At 40.0% G+C, this 24435-nt stretch overlaps 1 protein-coding gene across 8 annotated transcripts in view; it reads left to right on the top strand.

Annotated features, from left to right (window-relative positions):
- Nucleotides 1–24435, top strand: part of mpp7a (membrane palmitoylated protein 7a) — a 429268-nt gene that overhangs the window by 7882 nt on the left and 396951 nt on the right. For all 8 annotated transcript variants that reach the window (XM_043690509.1, XM_043690504.1, XM_043690506.1 and 5 more), the window contains exon 2: nt 12610–12808. The gene's annotated coding sequence lies outside the window, so the exon portion shown is untranslated. The remainder of the gene's footprint in view (nt 1–12609; nt 12809–24435) is intronic.

Below are 24435 nucleotides of genomic sequence, written 5' to 3'. Positions count from 1 at the left end.
ACCCTCTGCATTACCAACGCCCCACCCCCAAGTCCCTCCTCTCTAACTTTTATCTTAGCTTGCTTGGCACACTTTCCTCATTTGTGATGAAGGGCCCGTGCCCGAAATGTCGATTCTCCTGCTCCTTGGATGCTGCCTGACCTGCGCTTTTCCAGCAACACATTTGCAGCTCTGATCTCCAGCATCTGCAGTCCTCCCTTTCTCCTCGACATTAACGACGACAACATAGCTAAAACAAGAGCATGTCCAAAATGAAATTCCACTTAAGTACTGAATGCTTCCCCTGTTGATTCTGGTTGGCTTATTAAGATTTGTTCTCCATAGTTGGTGGAGTTGTAGTGCCAGCAGGATGCTCACAGAAAATATAAAATAAACAGATGCAGTAAATAATTTGACAAACCAATTCCAAGCTTGAATATAACCTCGAACTGGACCAATGTGGCCATGATTTTCTCTTCGGGTTTCTACTGCCTTGAAATCTCTGAAGTAAATGGCTTCTGAATTTTTACGTAGAAAAGCTGAAGCATTAGAATATGCAAACTTTTCTCAATGTCACTCTGCTGCCACCTTTATTTTTGCCTTAATTCATTAATTATAACAGTGGCTCAAGTAGCATTGAAAAACCTATGTGTTTTTTTTTCACTGAGATCCATGAAATGTTCATCTAAGACCCTGTATGCCCTCATGAATGTGTAAAAGATGATTAAAAAACAAGTGAACTTTCTTTGGTGTCAAGATTTTTCTTGACCAATATGTAGTTATTAATTGGCATCACTATTCGGGAGTTTAAGTTGACTGTAGCAGTTCCTAAATAACAATAACAGGACTTTAAGAATAGTTGATTGGCCTTCCGTCAAAGATCTTTCTTGTATTGCTTTTTACTGTTGTCAACATAATTGCACAGTAAACATATTGGCCCCCAAACCTGTACCGAAATTCTTTTAAAAAATACTATGTTTAAATCTCTGAAATTGGGTTTGTAGCCTGCTAAAGAACTTGAGGGACTTCAATTCCAATTATAATACATATAACTCTGATGCTGATACGTTTATTACTCCTTGACCTTCTTGCAGCCTTTGTAATTGTTCATACATGTGTCCCAATGGTTCTGCACTGTTGTTTAGCTGAGTAGAACTGCCCTTGCCAGTTTGCATTCTCACTATTCAATTGTTGCTAGAATATGTCCAGCAATGACTGTCAGTTTTGGTACCATTATCAAGACTGCCAAGGATCTACCTACAGATTGTACATTTCCTTTTAAATGCAACCCTTAATGCCTTCTACAGGCGTTCTCAATCCCTCAGCTGGTATCCCACAACTTTCCTGAGTAACAATCCTGAATATGCTGAAATGTCCTCCATTCATTAATTCAAAGCTATTCTTTTTTTCCCTTACTCCTGATTCCATCCCTCTTTGCTTCAGGTGAAACCTGTTTGCCCAAAATCTGGACATAGTACTTGACTGCTTTTCTCAAAACCTCTTTGCTTCCATTTTCAAATGCTCAGCCATTTCTTCTCATCTCAGCCCTAAACCCCATAGCATGTAAATGTCACCATCTGATTTGACTTGTGCATTGTTCTTTGGTTGCCTCCCATTACAAAGTAAGAAATAAGAGTAGGACTGCTCTGACATTCAACTGGATGATGAATGCCATTTTTCTATACATGCTCAAATTCCTTGATGTTATTGATATTTAGCAATCTTTAAATTTCTGTCTTGAACATATTCAATGACTTAACCACCTCAGCCATTTTGGGTAGAGAATTCCAAAAACAAACACCATCCTAACTTGTACATTTTTCATTGATATTCTGTCCCCTGCTTCTTCAACTCCTTCGCAGGGACAATCGCCACCTGACTCTCTCCTGTTGTCTAAAAACTCAAGAAAATATACTCCCAGTTTCTTCAGTCTGTTCTCCACTGGACAGTCCTGTTATTTGGTGATTTTTTGTGGCACTGCCTCGATAGTGAGTAGGTCTTTCCTTGCACATTTGGGTTTTGACAAAGCCACACACAAGTGCAGCAGGATATCTTTACTTCTGCAATGCTTTTGCACAAAAGGCCAGCACAGTTTGAGTTCTGAATTGCTGCACCTGTATGTTAGTTTTAACTCACGAACAAGGATACCCACATCCCTTTGGACATTAACACTTTCCGATCGCCGATCATTTCAAATGTACCCTGCATTTTTGTTTATCCTACCAAAGTGGCCAATTTTGCAATTTCTGCAAAGTCTTTCATTTGCCACGCTTTTGTCCACTGTCTTAAACACTTTGAGGGAATTTGGAGAATTCCTATGGTATTCTGTTCTTCAGTGACTTCTCCATTCTGTACAAGTATGTTACTCTCAAATCCATGTGCTTTAATTTTGTTCATTAACTTGTTATGTTGGACTGAAGCAAATGCTTTCCAAAAATCAAAATACACTCCATCCATTGTTTCCCTCTTATCTGTTCTGCAAGATACATTGTCAAATTTACACCAACCGCTTTGTCAATTATGATACCTCTTTGGGCAAATCAAGATGGATCTATCAATCTTAGCATTATTCGGTACGTGTCCAGTTTTCATATTCTTTCTAGTAGATTCCAGTATTTTTCATCTACTTAGGGCAGACTAATAGATCTGCTGTCTGCTATTTTCTTTCTTAACATAAGAACTAGGAATAGGAGTAGACAGTTCAGCCTCTCGAACCTGCTTTGCTGTTAAATGCGATCATGGTTGATCTCATTGTGGCCTCGACACCACTTGCTTGCCTGGTTTCCATAACCCTTTAAGCCAGTACTAATTAAAAGTCTGTCTGCTCCTTAAACTTGCTACATGTGCTGGCATCCAACACTCCTGAGGTAGTGCATTCCATACATTTATGACTCTTTGAAAAGAAGTGGGTTTTCCTCATCTGTTTTAAATGTTCTACGCCTTATCCAAAAGTTGACCTCGAGTTTCTATATTGCTCTATAAAGAAAACATCCTCTCTATATCTATACTGCCAATTCCCTTTGGCATCTTTTACACCGTAATTATATCTCCTCTCATTCTTCTAAACTCCAAATCGAGTCCTAAACTACTCAGACGCTTTTTGTAAGATAAACCCCTCATCTCTGGAATTGATCTGTGAACCTTCTCTGAATTGCCCCAAACTCAATTCCCCTTCAAGTAAGGGGACCAAAATTTATGCAAAACTCCAGGTGAGGTCTCATGGATGGTTTCAAAACATCATATTAAAATATGCAGGAACTGTTGCAAAGTCTAGAGTGTTTTGGAAGACAACCATCACTGCATCCATCACCTCTCCATCTGTCACTTTATACAATCTGTGGTACAGAACATGAAGTTAAAGACATTTGCCAACTTCTAATCCTATTAATTTCTCTGCTATTTTTCTTTGTAGAAATAATACTAGTTTCTTTCTGTAATTCATTCTCACTGGCTGCTTTGTCCTGTAATTTTGCTGGGAGGTATCTTCCTCCATGCATATAAACACACAATATTTGATCATTGTCTCTGTCTCTGCCTTCGCTTTAGAAATTCTCATGTCTGAGTTACTAGCCCATATTTTGTCTTTTGACAAGCTTTAACAGCTTTTGTTTCCCACTTTTATATTCCGCCTCCTCCCCACCCCCCACTAGTTTCTTGGTTCTGTTTTGCTGGTGCTCTGTGATGATGATGAAGTAAATTTGTCTTTTTTTTTAAATTATGTGTCACTGTATCATTTAGATACGAGGCCAAGTGTCCGTGTTTTGCATCTGATTACAGTTCTATGCATTGGACTTGTTGTCAATGTTAAAGCTGCTTGGTAGTGTATTGTTGAGAGCATCATTTTTCTCTTGTTTTTCTCTTTGATTTGGAACTGAGTTGAAGTTAAGAGGTGAATTTCCTTTTAAAAGAAAAGAGAACAAAAACACGTTATCTGTTGGGAACAGTTCTGAAAAATAATGCAACTTAATTATTGATCAAAGAACATTGTAGACAAATTAGCACTAAGTGCTTGTAATGTTCAGAGGTAGCTCGGAGAAAGTGAAGACTGCAGATGCTGGAGACCAGAGTTGAAAAATGTGATGCTGGAAAAACACAGCAGGCCAGGCAGCATCCGAGGAGCAGAGAGGAGCCTGCTCCTCGGATGCTGCCTGGCCTGGTATGTTCAGAGGTAGCAGCTAGTTGGATATTGAGTTGGTCAATTAAGAGAGGCATGATTTGGAGATGCCAGTGTTCGATTGGGGTGGACAAAATTTTAAAAATCGCACAAGACCATGTTATAGTCCATCAGGAAACTCGTGCTTCCAAATGAGTCTGTGGACTGAACTTGGTGTTTTGATTTTTTTTTTAATTAAGGGAGGAGCAGTTTCGAGGAGTTTGCTGAAATTGTTTACACTAACCAGTGACTTCGGAATTTGAGCAAGATGTACAGTTTTATGTGCCTGTGAATAAACTCATCCATATATAATTTATATGGGTGTTGCTGACTATTTTGGCAATCATTATCCATCCCTAGTACAAGGTGATTTCAAGCCATTACCTTGATTGCTGCAGAAAGGGTGTTCCAGGATTTTGACCAAGCAGTCCTGAAGGAATGGCAATTGGGTTCCCAAATCGAAAGTGAATGGCTTGGAGGGAAACCTGAAGGTGATGTTTTCATGCATCTGCTGCCTTTGATCTTGGTGGCATAGGAGACTTGCTGAGTCAGTGCAGTGTATTTCGTACTGGTACACACTTGCCATTGTGCATCAGTGGTGAAGAGACTGAAGATGTTGAAGCAGATGCAGTGGTTTTGTCTTGGATCATGTTCAGCTGCTGGACTGTTTGTTGGAGTGTGCTCAGAGGTAAAAACAAGGACTGCAGATGCTGGAAACCAGATTCTGGATTAGTGGTGCTGGAAGAGCACAGCAGTTCAGGCAGCATCCAAAGCTTGGAGTGTGCTCATGCAGGCAAAGGGGGAGTAATCCATCACGCCCCTGACTTGTCCTTTTGCAGATGATGAATCGACACTGGGGAGACAGCAAGTGAAATGCTTGCGGCAGAATCCCCAATATGTTGTAGCCATGGTATTGACATGGTTAGTCCATATCAATTTCTGGTAAGCTAGATATCGTTGATAGTGGAGAATTCAGTGATGGTAATGCTAATGAATTTCATGGGATGACTTTAAGATTCTATCTTATTGGAAATTGTAGTTGCGTGACACTAATGCCACCTGTCAGCCCAAGACTGTTTGTTGTCCAGGTTCTTGCTGCTTGCAGCCACTGAACCTTTTTCATGTGCTGCATAATCGTCAATGATGAAGGTCACCAGTGCAGTTATCAGTTATCATCTTCATTCTTGACCCTCCTGGAGGGAAGCATATTGGAGCAGGTTAACATGATTGGACTGTTGACAGTATGCTGAAGGGCTTATGCCCGAAACGTCGATTCTCCTGTTCCCTGCTTGCTGTCTGACCTGCTGCGCTTTTCCAGCAACACATTTTCAGCTCTGATCTCCAGCATCTGCAGACCTCACTTTCTCCTCACTATGCTGAGGAACTCCTGCAGTGGTATGCTGCAGCTGGAGGTGAATGACGTTCAACAACCATCTTTATTTGTGCTTGTATGACTCCAATGAGAGAGAGTTTGCCTGTTGGTTCCCAGTGATTTCAGTTCTCCTTCGGCTCCTTGATCATCTTTGTGTACCCCACGTCTGGAGGTCAGCATTTCTGTCAAGGTTATAATGAAAGCAGTGGTCGTGGTGGAATCCAAATTGAGTGTTTGTGAGTTGGTAATTCTGAAGCTGTGCCACAACATAAATCAGCCACCCCATCAACCACCTTTTTCTGATGATCAAAATGAGTGACTGGGGTAGTAATTGGCTGGAATGGATTTAGTGTTTTTTTTTGTAGACTGGATGTCTGTGGACAATTTTCCATATTGTCAGGAAGATGCCAGTGTTGTAGATATATTGGAACAGTTCAGGGAGGGGCATGGCTCATTTGAGACGAGTATTGGATACAATTTCTGGAATATTAACCGGCCCACAGTCATTGCAGTGTTCAGTGTCTTCGTCTGTTTTTCAGTATCATTGGTCTTCAGCCAATTCGATGAATTCAAATGTCTGTAATGTTTGCAACCTCAGGTGTTCAAGTGCAGGTAGCTTTCACATCTCAAAATATCTTGACACTTGAGTAATTCCTGACCTTTGCAGTTTGTAACCATATGAACTTAATTTGTAATAGGTGAATGGCACCCTTCTGTAAGTCTTTTTATCCCTTCATTCTTCAACTTCTGTAAGCTTTGTTTTATATACTGAAGCTTTCAAATTTTTCAGAAAATTCTACCTTTGTGTTTTATTGCCTCTCTTATTTCATATTTTTATATTTACCTTTTAGTATGTACACGTTCTCATCCTCTTCAATTTGTTTCTCTATCTGTTCTGGGTTTTCTTCTTGATTTAGTTTTGGTTATTGTTGTTTGTTGAGAACGTGGTATTTTCTTTGATTCTCCCATCATTTCTCTGGTTCTGAGGCGTGTCCAACCTTCTGCTATCTCTCAATGAGAGCATGAAGCTAAATAATGGGTGTGGGTGTTGTGGTGAAGAGTTCACATGACAGGTAAACGAGCAAGGACAAGGCATCAGTGCAGGCTAGTTTTGCATGAAATTGGATAACCAGTCTATGATATGAAGTTAGAGAGCATACAAATGTAGAACGATATCATGACAAGGGTCAGGAGGAAGAATGGTAAAAATACTATTAAATGTCTATCTTTATTTGATGTATACAGCCTTGATAATTTGGATGAATTTTGAGTGCAAATTGAGATAAATGGCTATGATATCGTGGCCATTTTGCACCATGTGTCTGCAATAGCTAAATCTGGGAACTGGACAATAAGGGTATTGAGCATGAAGGAAGAAAAAGGTAGAGAAACTTTTCATAAATGAGATCAGTACAGTTGTGAGTTACTCAGCTTGGAAAATCAAGATGTCGAATCAGAGTTGATGCAGCTAACAAAGAGAAGGGGGTGAAAAGTCCCCAGTGTAAGTGGTTTATGGGCCTCATAAGTGGTTATATTAAGACAGCGTATAAATTTTAAACAAAGGGCACTTGTAAAGATATCACAACAATCGAGTTATTTTAATTGTATTATAGACTGGACAAATCAAATTGGGAATGTTCTCTCTGTACTTGAGTTCACAAATTGTTTTTGGGACAGTTTCTTAAAACAATATTTCAGGACTAACCAGGGAACAAGTTATTTTTCATTTGCTTGGGAGGTAGGAATAATTTATGACTTCCTAATTAAGACTCCTTGCAAATGGTGATCATGCTCAGGTTGAGGGTGAGAAACATGAGACTCGGGCTTTTATGTTAAATGTGTTGGCAATTACAAAAATATGATGACAGAATTGGCAAAAGTGGATTTGTTAAATGGGTAACAAGATAAGGTAGGGAAGCAGTGACAAACAAAAAAAAGCATTCACTTCATAGAAAGAGACTGTACGAGGAGGATACACCATCTCCAGCTAACTAAGGAACTTGGGGATCATTTCAAATTGAATCAAGGTGTACAATGCTGTGAAGATTAGTAGTAAACCGGAAGATTGCAGTTTGTTTTCAAATATATCCAATGACTTGGTGGGAAAGCAGAAGTTTGGAGTATGAGTGAAAGCTAGCAAAGAATAGAAAAACAAGTACTAATACATTCAGTAAGTACACAGAAAAACATAATGTTAGAAAAGTCAGCATTGCTTCCTTTCAGTATGTGACTGAGGGATTAATAGGAAACCAGGAAATGGTGGAGACTTAGCAAGTATTTTGTTTCTCTCTTTATAGTAGACGATGCAGAAAATTTCCCAAAGAAGGTAGAATATCAAGGGGCAAAAGGAAGAGCAAAACATTGAACTGTGATGAACACTAGAGAAAGTATTGCTGAAAATCAAAGAAAGCATTTTGACATTGAGCAGGATAGAATCACAAAAATATCCAACTTCCATGGGGCAATAATTTATACTGTATGAGAAAGGGGTAGTGATTGGCTGTTCTGTTGACATTGGTAGAGGTGCTGCTGTGGGGAATACACCAGGGAATGGATGACCCTGCCTTTAAGTCCAAACAGTCGCTGTGCATGGAGAGGTTCTTGCTGTTTTGAAAAGAACAAGAATTTGTGTAGCTTCTACCAAATAGGAAGAGAACCACACTGCAAGCCCCAATGAAAATTTTAGATTGGTTGTGGAATTCTTAGTACAAGCCAAATTGTTTATCAAGTGCTGTCCAAACTAGAAATTTACACTTTGACACTATCTCAACATATTTGGAACAGAATGACATATTCTGCTTCATGTCAACCTTTTGCTCAGTTATGCTCTGCCCAATTCCTTCACTCCTTCTGTTGCTTGGCTGACCAGTTGCCAGTTGGAGTGTCGATGATGTTCTGCTCTTTCTTTGACCGTGCTTGTTTTGAAAGTTATTTTGATTGGATTGCTGTCTGTATTTTCAGGAGCTTACTGTGTGTGGTCTGTTACGCTGTGTGCAAACCTACCTTCATAATTGCTTAACCAGTGCTGGAATTGAGTTATCAATAGTTGGTTTTGCCTCTTAACAGATCCAACAAATAATTTGTTTGCCATTGTAGTCACCTTACGTTTGCACCAGTCCTTATCTTTTCTCTCTTTCTCCCCACATAATTGCGAGAAACAACAGAGCAGCACGGGTTTCGGGTTTCTTTGGGAGTACTCTCATTTTTGCCATGATTACCTGAGTGGAACGTTTCTAGTTTTAGCAATCAGTTACGACCATTTATTTCATGATGGGAAGGACAAAATAAGTTGGATAGAGAGGTACGGTAGTTTGTCCCTGCACTTGTCTAAATCAGTTGACAAAATGGAAGCTTAAAGCCTGAGGGGTATGTGTCTTGCTGTTCTCTTGGCAGGGGGTCATGTGTGGATCAACAAAATAAAAATGAGCTGCCAACTTGCAAAATTGACCTTTTGCATCAGACAAGGTTATTTTAAATTGGCTGGTGTAGTTGCAGCAGCTGTACATAAAGTCTACCTGCTGTGTTTTGAAGACTCATTATTTGTTTGAATGTAAAGCATGGTTAACTCGGTCCAAGTTAAACTGACTTGCTTTTGTGTAAACATTTAGATTGACTTGAATGAACAGATGCCAAAATATTTAATCTTGTGAACCTCAATAAGGCAGGAATAGATCTTGGTTATTTACATGAGAAGTTAGAATTAGTACTAATGTACGTAATAACCAGTCTGATCACTGGTTTGGACTTCTCTTTTTGTAATGTAAGATTATATTAGAAAGTAGGAATGTAACAGGTAACTAATGGGACTTTTTTTCAAGGTTCTTCTTAAATTGGACATGCTAAATTGCCCATGGTATTCAGGGATGTGTACTTTGGGTGCATTAGTCAGGGGTAAAAATCGGGAGATGAGTCTGGATGGGTTGCTCTTCGGAGTGTCGATGTAGACTTGTTGGGTCGAAGGTCCTGTTGCAAATCTAATCTGGAACCTTTTAATCTAATGAGTTTTTACCTTTTGTATTAACTTCACTCCTTCCATTAACAGCAGTGTGGCTAACTTGGGGAACAGAATTGCTGGTTATTAGTCTTGAATTATTTTATTGATTTAGATTAGATTAGATTCCTTACAGTGTGGAAACAGGCCCTTCGGTCCAACCAGTCCACAACGACCATCTGAAGAGTAACCCACCCAGACACATTTCCCTTTGACCAATGCACCGAACGCTATGGGCAATTTAGCATGGCCAATTCACCTGGCTTGCACATCTTTCCTCCTATGGGAGGAAACCAGAGCACCCAAAGGAAAGCCACGCAGACACAGGGAGAATGTGCAAACTCCACATACAGTCGACTGAGGCTGGAATTGAACCTGGGACTCTGGTGCTGTGAGGCAGCAGTGCTAACCACTGAGCCACTATGCTGCGAATTCTCCAAGGAATTTTAGTTGGATCCCACCCAAATAGTTACATGTAGGCTTCGAACTTAGAGAAAGAAAGACCGTTGGGGGTGCAGTGCAGAATTGCGAGAACAACAGGAGGGTTGTTTCATTTCATGTGGTCTTATTCTTGAATTTAGAAGGTGAAACAATGATCTAAAAGGATGCAAGAATTCAACAGGCTGGCACAAAGACATTGCTTGGTAGAGGGGAATCAAGAACAAATTGCATCATTGTAAAATTTAAATGAGGCTATTGATTAGTAAAATTAGGAAGCATATATTCTCATGAAGTATACTGGGGTCCTGAAAATTGCCCTTCCAAGAAATCTATCAATGGTTTGTCAGTTGAATACTGACAGTTGACATCACTCTAGTTTTTACAAGGTGCGACTATCATGAATACAAATCAAAGATAGGGTCAATGGAGTTTCAGGCTTGTTGGATTGGGTGGTGGACCTGGTTTACTGGCCAGTTCATGTTCTAATTGTTTTGGCTCCAAGGTTTGTGTGCCAAATGAATTGCTGCATTACTGTATTAAAGGAGTGACAGTACTTTGAGGGATTTCAGGAGCTGAGATTTCTTTGCATATGGTCCCTGACCAGCAGCACCGACTTCCATTTCTAATGTTAGCAGTCATCAGTCTTGCCTAAGTCCAACTGCAACTTGGATTCAAACCCTGAACCTGTGATGTCTTGAGCTTGAATGTTCTAGCACTTCTCTGGCCAGACTCCCATTTTTAACATTGTGTCACATTGAGGTCATTGAAAATCTTCTGCTTAAATTGTAATTTGCAGGTCCATTTCACCCATCACCCCTGTTCACATGACATCCAATTGGTTCCTGGTGAAATAACACTTCCTTGGCTCAGTGTCAGATTTCACTAAAGTACATTTGAAACATTCTGGAATATTTTACTGTTATTTGGTAAATTTTCAGATTGGAGACCTGTGACTACTACTTTCTGTCATTTATATAAATGATTTGAGATGCAAACATAGGAGGTATAGTTAGTAAGTTTGCAGATGACACCAAAATTAAAGGTGTAGTGGACAGTGAAGGAGGTTACCTCCGATTACAAAGGCAACTTGATCAGATGGGCCAGTGGACTGAGTTTAATTTAGATAAATGCGAGGTCATAGAGTCATAGAGATGAACAGAATGGAAACAGACCCTTCGGTCCAACCCGTTCATGCTGACCAGATATCCCAACCCAATCTAGTCCCACCTGCCAGCACCCGGCCCATATCCCTCCAAACCCTTCCTATTGGGAAAGCAAATCTTAGCAGGACACTTAATTGGAAGGTCCTTGGGGAGTGTTGGTGAACAAAGTGGAGTGCAGGTTCATAGCTCCTTGAAAATAGAGTTGAATGTAGGTAGGATAGTGAAGAAGGTGTTTGATATGCTTTCCTTGATTGGGCAGAGTATCGAGTACAGGAGTTGGGAGGTCATGTTGCATCTGTACAGGACAATATCCTTCCTACAGGAAGGAGACCAGAATTGCACACAGTGGCCTCACTGTGTGCAATTATGGTCTCCTTCCTGTAGGAAGGATATTGTGAAACTCGTGATTCCTGAAGAAGGGCTCATGCCCGAAACGTCGATTCTCCTGCTCCTTGGATGCTGCCTGACGTGCTGCGCTTTTCCAGCAACACATTTCCAGCTCTGATCTCCAGCATCTGCAGTCCTATTGTGAAACTTGAAAGGGTTCAGGAAAGATTTACAAGATTGTTGCCAGGGGTGGAGGATTTGAGCTATAGGGAGAGGCTGAATAGTCTGGGGCTGTTTTCACTGGAGGTCGAAGACGGAAGGGTGATCTTACAGAGGCTTATAAAATCGTGAGGGGCATGGATAGGATAGATAGACAAGGTCTTTTCTCTGGGGTGGGGGAGTCCAGAATGAGAGAGCATAGGTTTAGGGTGAGGGGGAAAGGTTTAAAAGGGACCTAAGGGGCAAGGTTTTCACATAGAGGGTGGTACATGTCAGGAATGAGCTGTCAGAGGAAGTGGTGGAGGCTGGTAGAATTACAACATTTAAAAGGCATCTGAATGGGTATATGAATAGGAAGGGTTTAGAGGGATATGGGCCAGGGGCTGGCAAGTGGGACGAGGTTAGGTTGGAATATCTGATCGGCTTGGATAAGTTGGACCGAATGGTCTGTTTCCGTGCTGTACATCTCTATGACTCGAAATGTAAGTCTTTACTGTGATAGACAACATGAAAATGTATGTCTTCCTTTTACAGATTAGAAACTTGATGAATAATAGTTGCACAATTGTAAACGAGTGCTAAATTCTGGTTATGGCTGTGATTATATTCAGAATATGTATTAAGTATCATTTAATTTTCAATTACATCTCTGACCACTATTATCCAGTTCAGTATAGTCGTGAAGAGCCAATGAAATATGGCCAGAATCTGTAGTAAAGCACATAACTGATGCTCAGTCATATTCTGGGGGTGTCTTAACAACAAAGAATAGAATACTCTGGTGTGAATTTTTTCAAATTGAGAATGTGGGTGCACATGCTTCTCATTGCATTGCACATTTGTGCTCCAAGTGAATTTGCTATAATTTGATTGAAGTTTAATAATTGCATTACTATGGTTATATTGTAAACATATTAACTATTCAAGAATAGCACCACACTAAAGCACATTTTTCTTTTTGCAGACTGATCTCTGGGATGGTAGGACTGTTGTATGAAGATAGACAGACTGATTCGAACTATATCTACTGGCATTCAGAAGAACGAGGGGACTCAGAGTAACATTTAGCATCCTGACAGACTAGGTGGGGTAAATGCACAAAGGATATTCCTGATGATTGACTGACAAATCAAGAACAAGAGCTTGCAGTCCAATGATCTCAGGTAGGCTATTTAGGACTGAGATGAGGAAAAATGTCTTCACTCAGAGTGGCGAACCTATGGAATTCTCTGCCATAAAGTCATTGGGGCCAAAACACTCTTTTATGAAGGATTTAGATATAATTCTTCAGGCTAAGGGAATGAAAAGGTACATGGAGAAAGCAGGAACAGGATATTGAATTGGATGATCAGCCATGATTTCATTGAATAGCAGAGTAGGCTCGAATGGCTGACTCCTCCTCTTCTATATGTTTCTATATTTTGATTGTGAAACAGAACTTTGGTCTGATGTAGACCAGGAGAGAACTTCTCTCAGTATGTATTGATTTTGTTTATGGGAGGCATTTCCCACCTCCCCTCCCATTCCTTCTCTTGAGTGCTGAAATAAATAGTTAGAGATAACAGAATAGGTTCTATATATGGCACAAACTCTCTGTTCAGTCCTTCAAACTATTACTGGATTGATCCATGCAAGCACATAGGTTTGATAAGCAGAATTTCTTTGTCCAGTTTTTACTTTGAGGGTCATTGGGATTACAGGACATGTATTCTGTTATCAGGTAATGTGGTCCCTTGCCTTCTGAGTGAGAGATTGAAACTTTGAGCAAAACGTTTGTTTCAATAGAATTAATACCCATAATTTGAGTGAACTGGGAATATAATGTGATTTATAGTACACTGTTGTGTGAATTATCACAAAAACTCCTTCCAGACAACAGTAAAATCAGTTGATGTGGAACTGATGTTGTCTGGAAGGATTATTTTACTAACACAGTGACTCATCTGCCTTGGCTACTTAAGTCAATTATGTTACTGATAATTTGAATGGATGAAAAATTCTGCTATCTCCTAAAACTGTAGTTAATAGGTTACATGAGATTAGATTCCCTACAGTGTGGAAACAGGCTCTTTGGCCCAACAAGTCCACACTGACTCTCCCAAGAGTACCCACCCAGACCCATTGCCCTACCTTTACACCTGACTAATGCACCTAACACTATGGGCAATTTAGCATGACCAATTCACCTAACCTGCACATCTTTGGACCGTGGAAGGAAATGAGAGCATGCGGAGGAAGCCCATGCGCACACAGAAAATGTGCAAACTCCACACAGTTGACAACCTGGGTCCCTGCGCTGTGAGGCAGCAGTGCTAACCACTGAGCCACCATGTCACTGTGAAGTGCAAAATGCATAATTCATATTATGTAAATTATTTTTAAACTGGATAGAGTTTCATTCAAAGGAGCAACTATATTCCAAACTTAGAGTCCATAGTCATAGAGATGTACAGCATGGAAATAGACCCTTTGGTCCCAGCCTATCCATGCCAACCAGATGTCCTAACCCAATCTAGTCCCATCTGCCAGCACAGGCCCATATCCCTCCCAACCCTTCCTATTCATATACCCATCCAAATGCCTCTTAAATGTTGCAATTGTACCAGCCTCCACCACATCCTCTGGCAGCTCATTCCATACACGTACCACCCTCTGTGAAAAAGTTGCCCTGTAGGTCTCTTTTATATCTTTCCCCTCTCACCTGAAACCTATGCCCTCTAGTGCTGGATGTCCCCATCTGCTTCATATCTAAACTGGTAAATTGTTCACAATAGCAACGTTGAGGTCAACACTGTTTCAGTCTTGGTGATCTGGATTATGATCAGCTTGTTTGCTTTTTGGATCTTGATGGAATTCTGCCCCCACTCCCCATCCCCCAAAAAGTTTTAAACTTTCTGGTTAATTTGAATACATGTACCATTACTGGCTTTAACGTTTGTATCTGTACAGGACTGATGGATATACCGCAATATGTCATAGGTATAATAATGGCTGCTCCTATTTGCACTTTGTGAATGAATGACTTCTCAAGATAGCAAATCTGACAGGTGTTCAGTCAAAAAACAAATTCTTCATTCATTCAAATTAATTAACTTGTTGGTTTGCTTATTATATTCGCCAACATTTCCATCAGGCTAGAATTAAATGCAGGCTGTTAATGGGTAAGAATGTTCTCTTTATACAAATTACATTTTGCTTTTTGTTAGCATTTACTGAAATCTAGATTGAACTTCTTAACTTGCCAGCCTGAAGCATTGTTTCCACAGGCTATCTGCTAAAAGTCCAATTGGGCTTAGCTAATTAAAATAACCAGTTTGTCAGTAAAAGGGTCAGACACTTTTCAGAATATATAAAGCCAGCCAACTTAGCGTGACTTTAGATAGATCACTGGTAATAGTGAGATTAAAGGAGGAATGGAAAGGAGCTGTTCCATTATTTTTTGATTTCTTTAAACTATTTTGCAGCTTCTCGAAATTGGTTCTTGCTCTGCTACAGCAGAGGTAAAACCTTTGTAAAGGAAACTAATAATATGATGAGTATCTGATAAGTGATTAAGGTTCAGAGCAATTGGGAAGGTTCACAAAAGGAATAAAGTCAAATGTGTATAGTTGTAGGTTCTTTTCTTGAGATTCTTACTCGCTTTATGCAACTGCAACACGCCAACTTGCGTGAACAACCAGAATTTTATGAACCAAGTAAAAGCTTTGCAGGATTACTTAACACTCTTTGCAGTGCCTGTGAAGCGTGTCAAGAGAAGTTGTCTGAACAAGGGGAAAGTTCTTCTTTTATACAAAATCTTTACATCACAATCAGTAATGCCCACAAGACAACCCCCCAGCCACTCCTTCACAGTCACATGCCACTCAAGACACAATGCAGTGACTTGATCATTTCTAGAAACAATGTAATGTAAAGCATCCCTTAATGGCCAGATCAGTTGTAAATTGTATTTTTTTAACTACAGGATGTGGTCAGAATTTTAATTGCAATGTAAGTTTGCTTCTGAATGATAGGAGATGGCAATCTAATTTCTTTTATATTATGCCTGCAAGATATGGACATAACACCATACCCTCGGGACATCCAATTTCTTGCAGGCCAGCAGAACAAATTAACCCCTCAACATCTCAAAGTTGAAAATATTTGGCAAGTTTATTTGAAAACTTTAAGGATGACTGTATGTGGTCACAGTTGCACTATGTTGTAGCTGCTAGTTGCCAGTTTGATGCAAGGCATACATAACTCTATCAAGTGTTGACATCCATGCAACTTCAGCTCAAGCTACAGATGCTGCATCACATGAGGAAGTATTTTCCAAAGGGGCAATTTGCACATTTTGGAGAGGGTCTTCTGATTTGGCAGTGGTCAGGGACAGGAGAGTGGCAATGCAAATAAGGCAGGTCAGGAGATCGATGGAGGAATAGCCTCTGTCTTGGCAATTGTCCAACAGTTTTGCAGTTCTTCCAGTTTCTTTGTTTGAGAGTGGGGAAGCAGGGTGGAGGAGCTAATTGATCATGGCACCATGAAGCTATTCATGTGGATGGGTGGACAGCAAAAAGCAATGTAATGGTTGCAGGAGTCCATGTAGTCAGAGGAATTGACACTGTTCTGTGCAGCAAATGGTCCAGGTCCAATAGGCTATGCTGCCTACCAGGTTTGGGACACCAGCTGAGAGCTTGATAGAAACATGCAATGGGAGGGGATCATGTAGATCCCAAAAAATGTCAGGACAAAGAATGTGATTTTGCGTAATTAATTAATTGCAAATTGGGGTTGGGCAAATCAGATTTAAGAGAGGAATGTGTGGTTGAATGATTGGTGTGAAATAAGTATTCTGGTTCAGAGGGAGGTTGAGATCTGAGAGAAGAGACTTTTGATAGTCGTGCACTTAATAATGGAAGAATCGAACATGTGTTTATCTCAGCTGATGATGGTTTGTTGCTCTGTATTTTTCAAAAATTAGTATTTGACCTGCTATTAATTAAATTGAGACAATGAATTTCAGCATTGTGCTTAGTTAATGAGCATTATTCAGTATTTAAGTTGTATGTACTGACAGTACATGTTACTGTGATTTTCAGTTATGAAATGTGTTCATGTATTTATATTGTGTAATTTAAGGACTTGGGCCAGTTCATCTGTTACCCTGCCCAGCTTACCTAAAGCAAATGGCTCGTGATGAAAGATGATCCAGACATAGGGTGTCCTCCAGTAACTCAAAGTTTAAAGTCTGCCCGTGTGAGCTCACACACTTAGGCAGTAGTTGTCTTGACAAGTGTGTCCCAGTTTCTTTCCAATGTAATTCCTATTTAAACCACATCAATTAATGTGACTCCAGATGTGAATTAAAGCATGAAAGCAGCATGGTAGTGTTCGGTACTTATCAATAAAATTCTGCTTATTGTAATCACAATATGCATCAAATATATGAAACTCTAATTTGTATCAAGTAATTGGCAAACATTGTTTTATAACCACTCCACTCTGTCATCTGAGATGCCCCAACTCAGATTTGGATAAGGAAACACCAGTCACATTGATGGCAAATCAAATTCAACCTGGAAAAGTGTGAGGTGATGCACTTGGGCAGGTCAAAACAAGGACACTAATAAGAGAGCAGCCTTACGGTCTGGTAAGACAATGGTGATTTTAGTTTGGCCTTGGACAATTTTCAAGAAAGATTTGTATTGTTTTCATGCCTTAATATTTTTAGTTCAGGTTGATGCAAACATAAAGGGAGCATGTAGTTTATTACTGGACGCGATGTTCAAGAGCGAAAAGTAATAATTTTTACGTTGGAATAATTGATCTCCCAAATATGTGCAATTTTGGTCTTTCATTGTAGCGCTAATTAAACGACAGGAAACATGTTTGTGTAAACTATAATGATCCCAAAGATGAAAATTAAGTTAGGAAGACATCTAGATGGACTTGAAAAACTGAAATGGGGACTTGCATTGGTCAGGTTGGTTAAAAATAATGACTGCAGACGCTGGAAACCAGATTCTGGATTAGTGGTGCTGGAAGAGCACAGCAAGGAGGGTGGGGGTGGGGAGAAAGTAGCATAGAGTACAATAGGTGAGTGGGGGAGGGGATGAAGGTGATAGGTCAGGGAGGAGAGGGTGGAGTGGATAGTTGGAAAAGGAGATAGGACAAGTCCGGACAAGTCATGGGGACAGTGCTGAGCTGGAAGTGGCCATGATGGGAGCAGAAGTGACATCATCAATCAGCGAGGGGGTGGCAGCTGCATCAGCCACATGGGTAATGGCGTCTGAGAAGATTCTGAGGCCAGAGGAATCTTCTGGAATGTTTGAGGAGCGCTGGTTATGGAGGTGAGTAGATAAAAGTTTGTTGTACTTACAGTTTTTGATGTTTGAGATGGAGTTGAAATACTGTTTGTTGAGAGTATGAATTCTCCTCAGGATGTAGTACAGAGTGGGTCCTTTGCAATTCTGAGAGAGTGTAGCCCTCAGCTGAGGCAGGGCTGACTGTAGAGAGGTTCGGTGCTGGCGCATTGCTGCAAGCGTGGAGCGGAGGATCTTGAAGGAGAACTGTTGCTGGTGTTTTTGAATCTGTAGTCTGTACTGTTTGTCCTGTTCGGGTCCGAACTCTGCTGGTTTAAAGGTGGTCTGGAGTCCCTGTGGCATTGGTCATTCTGGGCTAAAGAGGGATTATCACGTGATTTCTTGGAAATGGAAAGTCAAAAATTGGAGACAACGGTGAATTATCTGCTGTTGACTGTAATGTTTTAATTAAGAGTTTGAACTTAATTGAACTGAATATTTTTAAATGGGCCAATTTATTTGTAGTTCAAGTTTTCAGACTGATAGATTTTTGGACGTCTGTGAACATTTTGTCCTCTTGGAGAAGCTAAATACAATTTTCAATGAAACCGTTTCATACTTAGTTCATTCTTACTTTGTTCAATGCCTTCTATTTTCAATCTCCAGCACAAATATCGGAACCACCAGCTGAATACTTTTTTTCAAGAGTCCATCCTTGACCTGTGACCGACTAGTTTGCTCTCCAAACTTGATTTTGTTTCTTGCTCTCTCTGTAGACGTTGCTTCATGATCAGCTTTCAGATCTCATCTGTTTTTTAACCTCCATAACGTTGAATAGCCAGTTTGCTGGATAAGATTAAATTAGAATATACTTTTTTTTACTGCTTGCTCTTGATTTATTCATCCTGGAAATCAGCTTTTAAGACTGTCTGCTTTTGTATTGCTTGTGAAGTTAATCAAGGCTTTACTGTTTGGAATTTGTGGCTTTTCTCTCATCATTTCCAATATGCATGGCAAGTTTACATTCATTCTGGATATCCTATGAATTTGTATATTCTTAGGTTTTCCAGGAAGAAAAGTATCAGTGACACATAGTGGATTTTCAGTTCTCTTGTCAGATATATGTGTCATGGGAGACTGAAGATTTTGCTGCTCTTTTTCTTCAGGGTCTTCAATTCTTTTTTGTCATTCTATTTAGTAACTATACTTTGGTTGCTGTCTCTGACTAATCAAAAATCAGCTTCCCCATTTATTCAGTTGGTTCTCTGATGGCTATTGGTCTTTGCCAATGATAAGCTTCATGTCGTGTTTTGAGTCTTAGTTTTTAACATGATGAAACTGAGATGTAGTTGGAATTAGTTTGTTTTCCATTTAGCACCACTGTAACATGACAGTGCGTTATTTCATTGAGCATCATGCCATATAGTAGTGTTCATATCCCTGTGCTAAGTTGAAGTCCTGCTTGTTTCAAGGTGTGTAGTAACATTGCTGAACAGGTTGATTAGAAAATACTTATCGTGTAAATGGCGTTTGGACAGCACCAGATTTTTGGGAAACTGTACTGAGGTTTGATTTAATTTAGCTTACTTTAAAACAAAGGGTTTTTGTCAAAATGGAAATAAATTATTTTCTTCTTCGTTAAATACCCTGAATTTATTGAGCAAATTGTTTTCTACTTTTCCATCTATTACATTTCCATGTTGCTGTTATATGTTTCAGTTTTTTTCCTTCTCAACTAAATTGTAAGTCATTCCTAATTTTGAAAGCTGCATGAACTACCTTGGCCATTCTCCAAGCTCATGCAATAATTCATTTCTGAATACTTGGGAAATATCTTATGTTTGCAGATCTTTTTTCTCAAACATTTTTCACATTTGATCATTTGAAAACTCATTGCCAATTTGTGTTCTGTGTAGGGCATTTTATAAAACTTGCTTTCATGTGGTTAGGCTGATGTTTAAATTCAAACTAAACAATTACATTTCTGCCACTTTTTAGCTGTCATTTTTCATTATTCAGCACTCTTCAAACTTTACCTTTCTCCCACATATATACAATATAATGGAGAATAGTATTGGAATAAGTACTGAACATGTAGTGTTCGGCTTTTTGAGTTTATCTACAGCCTGCTGAACGCTGATACTGTTGGTTTGAAAGCAGACCCTTGATAGATCTTGGCTTCTGGTGGCATGGAAGAGTAACTGAGGGAGAGAAGAATATCAGGTTTTTGATGATAACTGAAAGAACTGCAGATATTGTAAATCAGAAACAAAAATGAAAATTGCTGGAAAAGCTCAGCAGGTTTGGCAGCATCTGTGAGAGAAATCAGAGTTTGTGTTTCACGTTGAGTAACCCTTCCTCAGATTTTTAATGATTGACTGACTGGTTTGGGAGGTGGGTGAAAGCCAAGCTGTTGTTTTGTCCACCTATAGGAAGTAGCACAGGGTGTTTGTGAATGGATAGACAATTCATAGCGCTGATTTATATTTCCTCTGAATTTGGGCCTGTGATGAACTGGCAATAGCAGTACATAGCAAAGTTCATCTTTTGAGCGTTGAGTTTTTGGGGGAAAAAAACTGTCTTTCTGAAATTGTGGTAAAAGCAGGGTTAATATATTTTCAAAATATTTAATATTTTTAAAATTAAGTTTGATCGATCCTTGGCAAGTGAAGAGATCAAAGGTTGCCTGGTAGGTGGAAATACAGATTGAATTTTTACAGTCTGATCATCCATGATTTTATTGACTGGGCAGAGATCGTTTGAGGGGCTGTTTAGCCACTTCCGCACCTAATTTATATGTTTGTACTGGTCTCCTTAAAGCCTTGGCATTGGTGTGAAATAGTGTAATTTGGATTTGGACTTGCCATTAGAAATGTAAATTATTTCTGTTGCATCATTTTTATCTCTCATTTCTTGTGGTCATAATTTACTTGTCTGTTCAATGAGCACCAATTTGCTTTAAAGATATGAATTAGATCTTCTCAAGCCAACTTTAGAGCAGGCTGACGAGGTTGTTATCTAATTTGGCTCTTTAAAGTAGGCAGTTTTGTGATGATCGTGGAAAGATGTTAGGTTGAAGGTGCGATTTGAGGGTGTGACAATAGGTAGCAGTGTTCTTCTCGTATCAACCTTTTGATATATTTACTATAGTTTCAATCTTGATATTTTGTTATTGGTTAGATTCCCTGCATTAGTTTGAAGCTGAATACAGACCATACTGTTTTTGCTTGAAGTTATTTGGAGGAACAAACATTACACCAACTGTCTTTGTGTCATTTTTATGGATGAATGTGATTCAGCTTTAAATAGCCATGTCACGCTGTACTTGCAATTATGTGGTACGCTCTCCTTGCCCTTGATCCTGTGATTATTTTAATTGCCATTTTATGTTTGTCTTGATCTCCAACATTGTATGTAGAGGAAGTAAAGAAAGACTTACGTATCTTTCCAAAACATGTCCTCGTCAAGAAAATAGTTTGAAAGGTAGTCTTGGTTATAATGTGACATAAATGGTGTTCAATTCTGAATTTTCTTTTATGGTCCAAGCTTTTAAGTGGCAAAGGTTGAGATGAGCAGTTACATTTGGGGAATTTGGGACAAGAACAGGCTGAATGGCTAACTCGGATCAAGCTGATTCCACCATTTAACATAATTGATCAAACTATTCAGTGCTGTTTACCCACACCTATCCCCATAATGCTTTTTGCCATTTAAAAAATGGAAGTCTATTCGTCTCTACTTCAAATATGCTCAAAGACTACATTTTCATAGCGCTTGGGAGTCAAGAATTGCAATGTATAAGAAATTCTCCTCACCTCAATCCTAAATGACAACTTGGAAATAGTGTCGCCTGGTTCTAGACTTCCCAACCATGAGTAACATCTTGCCTGAACCAACCCTGCCTATCCCTATCAGTATTTTATAGTTTCCAATTAGGTCACCTCTTCTTTATTTCGTAAGGTGAATGTACCTCTATCAGAACATTCAGGTGATGGCAGTGTTCTCTTCTGCTACTTAATGGCTAAGTTTTTAAAAAAAAGTGAACTGCAGAAATAAGTTTGATATACTTGGAGCATTTTGAACAGAAATGTAATCATTATTAATTTTTTGATTGACCTAAGTTTTACTTCGATCATCATTTTACTTTGTGGACTGCAATCGTTCAAAAAGCCAGTTCTTTATCACCTTCCTGAGGGCAATTAGGGATGGGCACTAAATGCTTGTTCGATAGTAATGCCCACATCTTGTAACTGAATCAAAAAAAAACAAACAATTGCTTTGTTTTCTGTAGTGTTGGATCTCACATTGCTCACTGTAAAGACCAGAGTTCCAGTGCTGGTGAATACGTTCACAGCAAAAATATTATTTTAAACTTAAAATGCCTCAAGTTTATTTTAAGTTGAAGGAATTGCTAGATGTTGTTGAATTTCACCAGTTTAATCTATGTAATATTAGAACCCTCTCAGATTTTTAATTTTTTAAAATTCTGAAAATGACTTGTGGATTTTGGGACAGTTTGTCATGGAAGGAAAAGAACAGACCAAATCAGCATTGTTTGCTTTTGAGGCCAGGCCTGGAATCTAATTGTAGGCTGAGCCATTAGTTGGCCATAGTGAGGTCAGTACCTGGGAATTGGTTCAGGCAAGCCTGGAAGAAACCTTTCGTTCAAGCAGATGGCGGTTGTTGAATGGTAATTGAGATCTCTGGAACAGTCGGTCAGTGTATCGGGGCAGATCCAGAATCCAAGTTTTTTTTTTTCAACTTTTTTTTTCCTGAGAGATGTTTCTGAGCTGCTGCTGAGACACAATGAAGATTTGAAAGTCCCTTGCCTAATTTGCGCCACCATCTTCTGAAAGCCCAAGGGTTTGAAAGCTGAGTTAGAAGTATTGCTGCCCTTGCTGAGACGAACTGAGAATATGTCCCTAATCAACATTTGAGAAAAACAGCCAAGGAGTCAACGTTCATGCCTGTGAAGCAACACGTGGTGAAAGCCTTGTAAATAAGTGGGTCAGTTTGGCTAATTTCTTGCATTTTACCCTTAACTCTATTGTTTGTTTGTTTGTCTGTCTGTTGTTGAATGCGGCTGGAAACAAATGTTTCGGGTTTTAAGCACAGATATAAATGCATTATGTTGAATTTTCTCAAAGCTAAAGTTAGTGTGTATCTAATAAATGAGCAAGTCTTTTGTTTAAGATACAAACCACTGTTTGGAAATTAATTATTCACAAATCTGGGATAGGTTATCCAAAAGTCTGGTGAGGAACGACTGAAATGAGTATTTGGAGGATTTGATGGTTTAATCTTAGAAAAACACAAGCTGCTGGAAAAGCCCAGCAGGTCTGGCAACATCTGTGATAAAAAACCAGAGGAAGGGTCACCAGACCCGAAACACTAACTCTTGATTTTTCTTCCTCAGATGCCGCCAGACCTGCAGGCTCTTTCCAGCAGCTTTTTTTTGTTCTGTGTTTTTACAGTCATTTGGTTTGTCTCCAGTATACCATTTTAATTTTTTGTTATTATGTCTTTGCTAATTTGATTGGTTTTTCAGTCATCCCTTCACTTGTTGTTCAACTATTGACACTTTACCCAAACCAAAGGAGTAGCCATGGGCACCCACATAGGCCCCAGCTATGCCTGCCTCTATGTGGGATATGTGGAACAGTCCATCTTCCGCAGCTACACTGGCACCACCCCCCACCTTTTCCTCTGCTACCTCGATGACTGTATCGGCGCTGCCTTGTGCTCCCACGAGGAGGTTGAACAGTTCATCCACTTCACCAACACCTTCCATCCCGACCTCAATTTTACCTGGACCGTCTCAGACTCCTCACTCCCCTTCCTAGACCTCTCCATTTCTATCTCTGGCGATCGAATCAACACTATAAGCATTTACTATAAACTGACCGACTCCCAAAGCTACCTAGACTACACCTCCTCCCACCCTGCCCCCTGTAAAAACGCCATCCCATATTCCCAATTCCTTCATCTCTGCCGCATTTGCTCCCAGGAGGACCAGTTCCAATACCAGATGGCCTCTTTCTTCAAAGACCGCAATATCCCCCCAGACGTAATCGACGATGCTCTCCACCGCATCTCCTCCACTTCCCGCTCCTCCGCCCTTGAGCCCCGCCCCTCCAAAACCCCACTGGTCCTCACCTACCACCCCACCAACCTCCATATACACCGTATCATCCGTCGGCATTTCCGCCACCTCCAAATGGACCCCGCCACCAAGGATATATTTCCCTCCCCTTCCCTATCAGCGTTCAGAAAAGAACACTCCCTCCGTGACTCCCTCGTCAGGTCCACACCCCCCACCAACCCAACCTCCACTCCTGGCACCTTCCCCTGCAACCGTAAAAAATGCAAAACTTGCGCCCACACCTCCCCCCTTACTTCCCTCCAAGGTCCCAAGGGATCCTTCCATATCCGCCACAAATTCACCTGCACCTCCACACACATCATTTATTGCATCCGCTGCACCCGATGTGGCCTCCTCTATATTG

The sequence above is a fragment of the Chiloscyllium plagiosum genome, chromosome 5 (assembly GCF_004010195.1).
Source record: "Chiloscyllium plagiosum isolate BGI_BamShark_2017 chromosome 5, ASM401019v2, whole genome shotgun sequence".
NCBI classification, from domain to species: Eukaryota; Metazoa; Chordata; class Chondrichthyes; order Orectolobiformes; family Hemiscylliidae; genus Chiloscyllium; species Chiloscyllium plagiosum.
The sequence above is the reverse complement of the archived record's forward strand: the minus strand, read 5'-3'. Positions and strand labels throughout refer to the sequence as shown.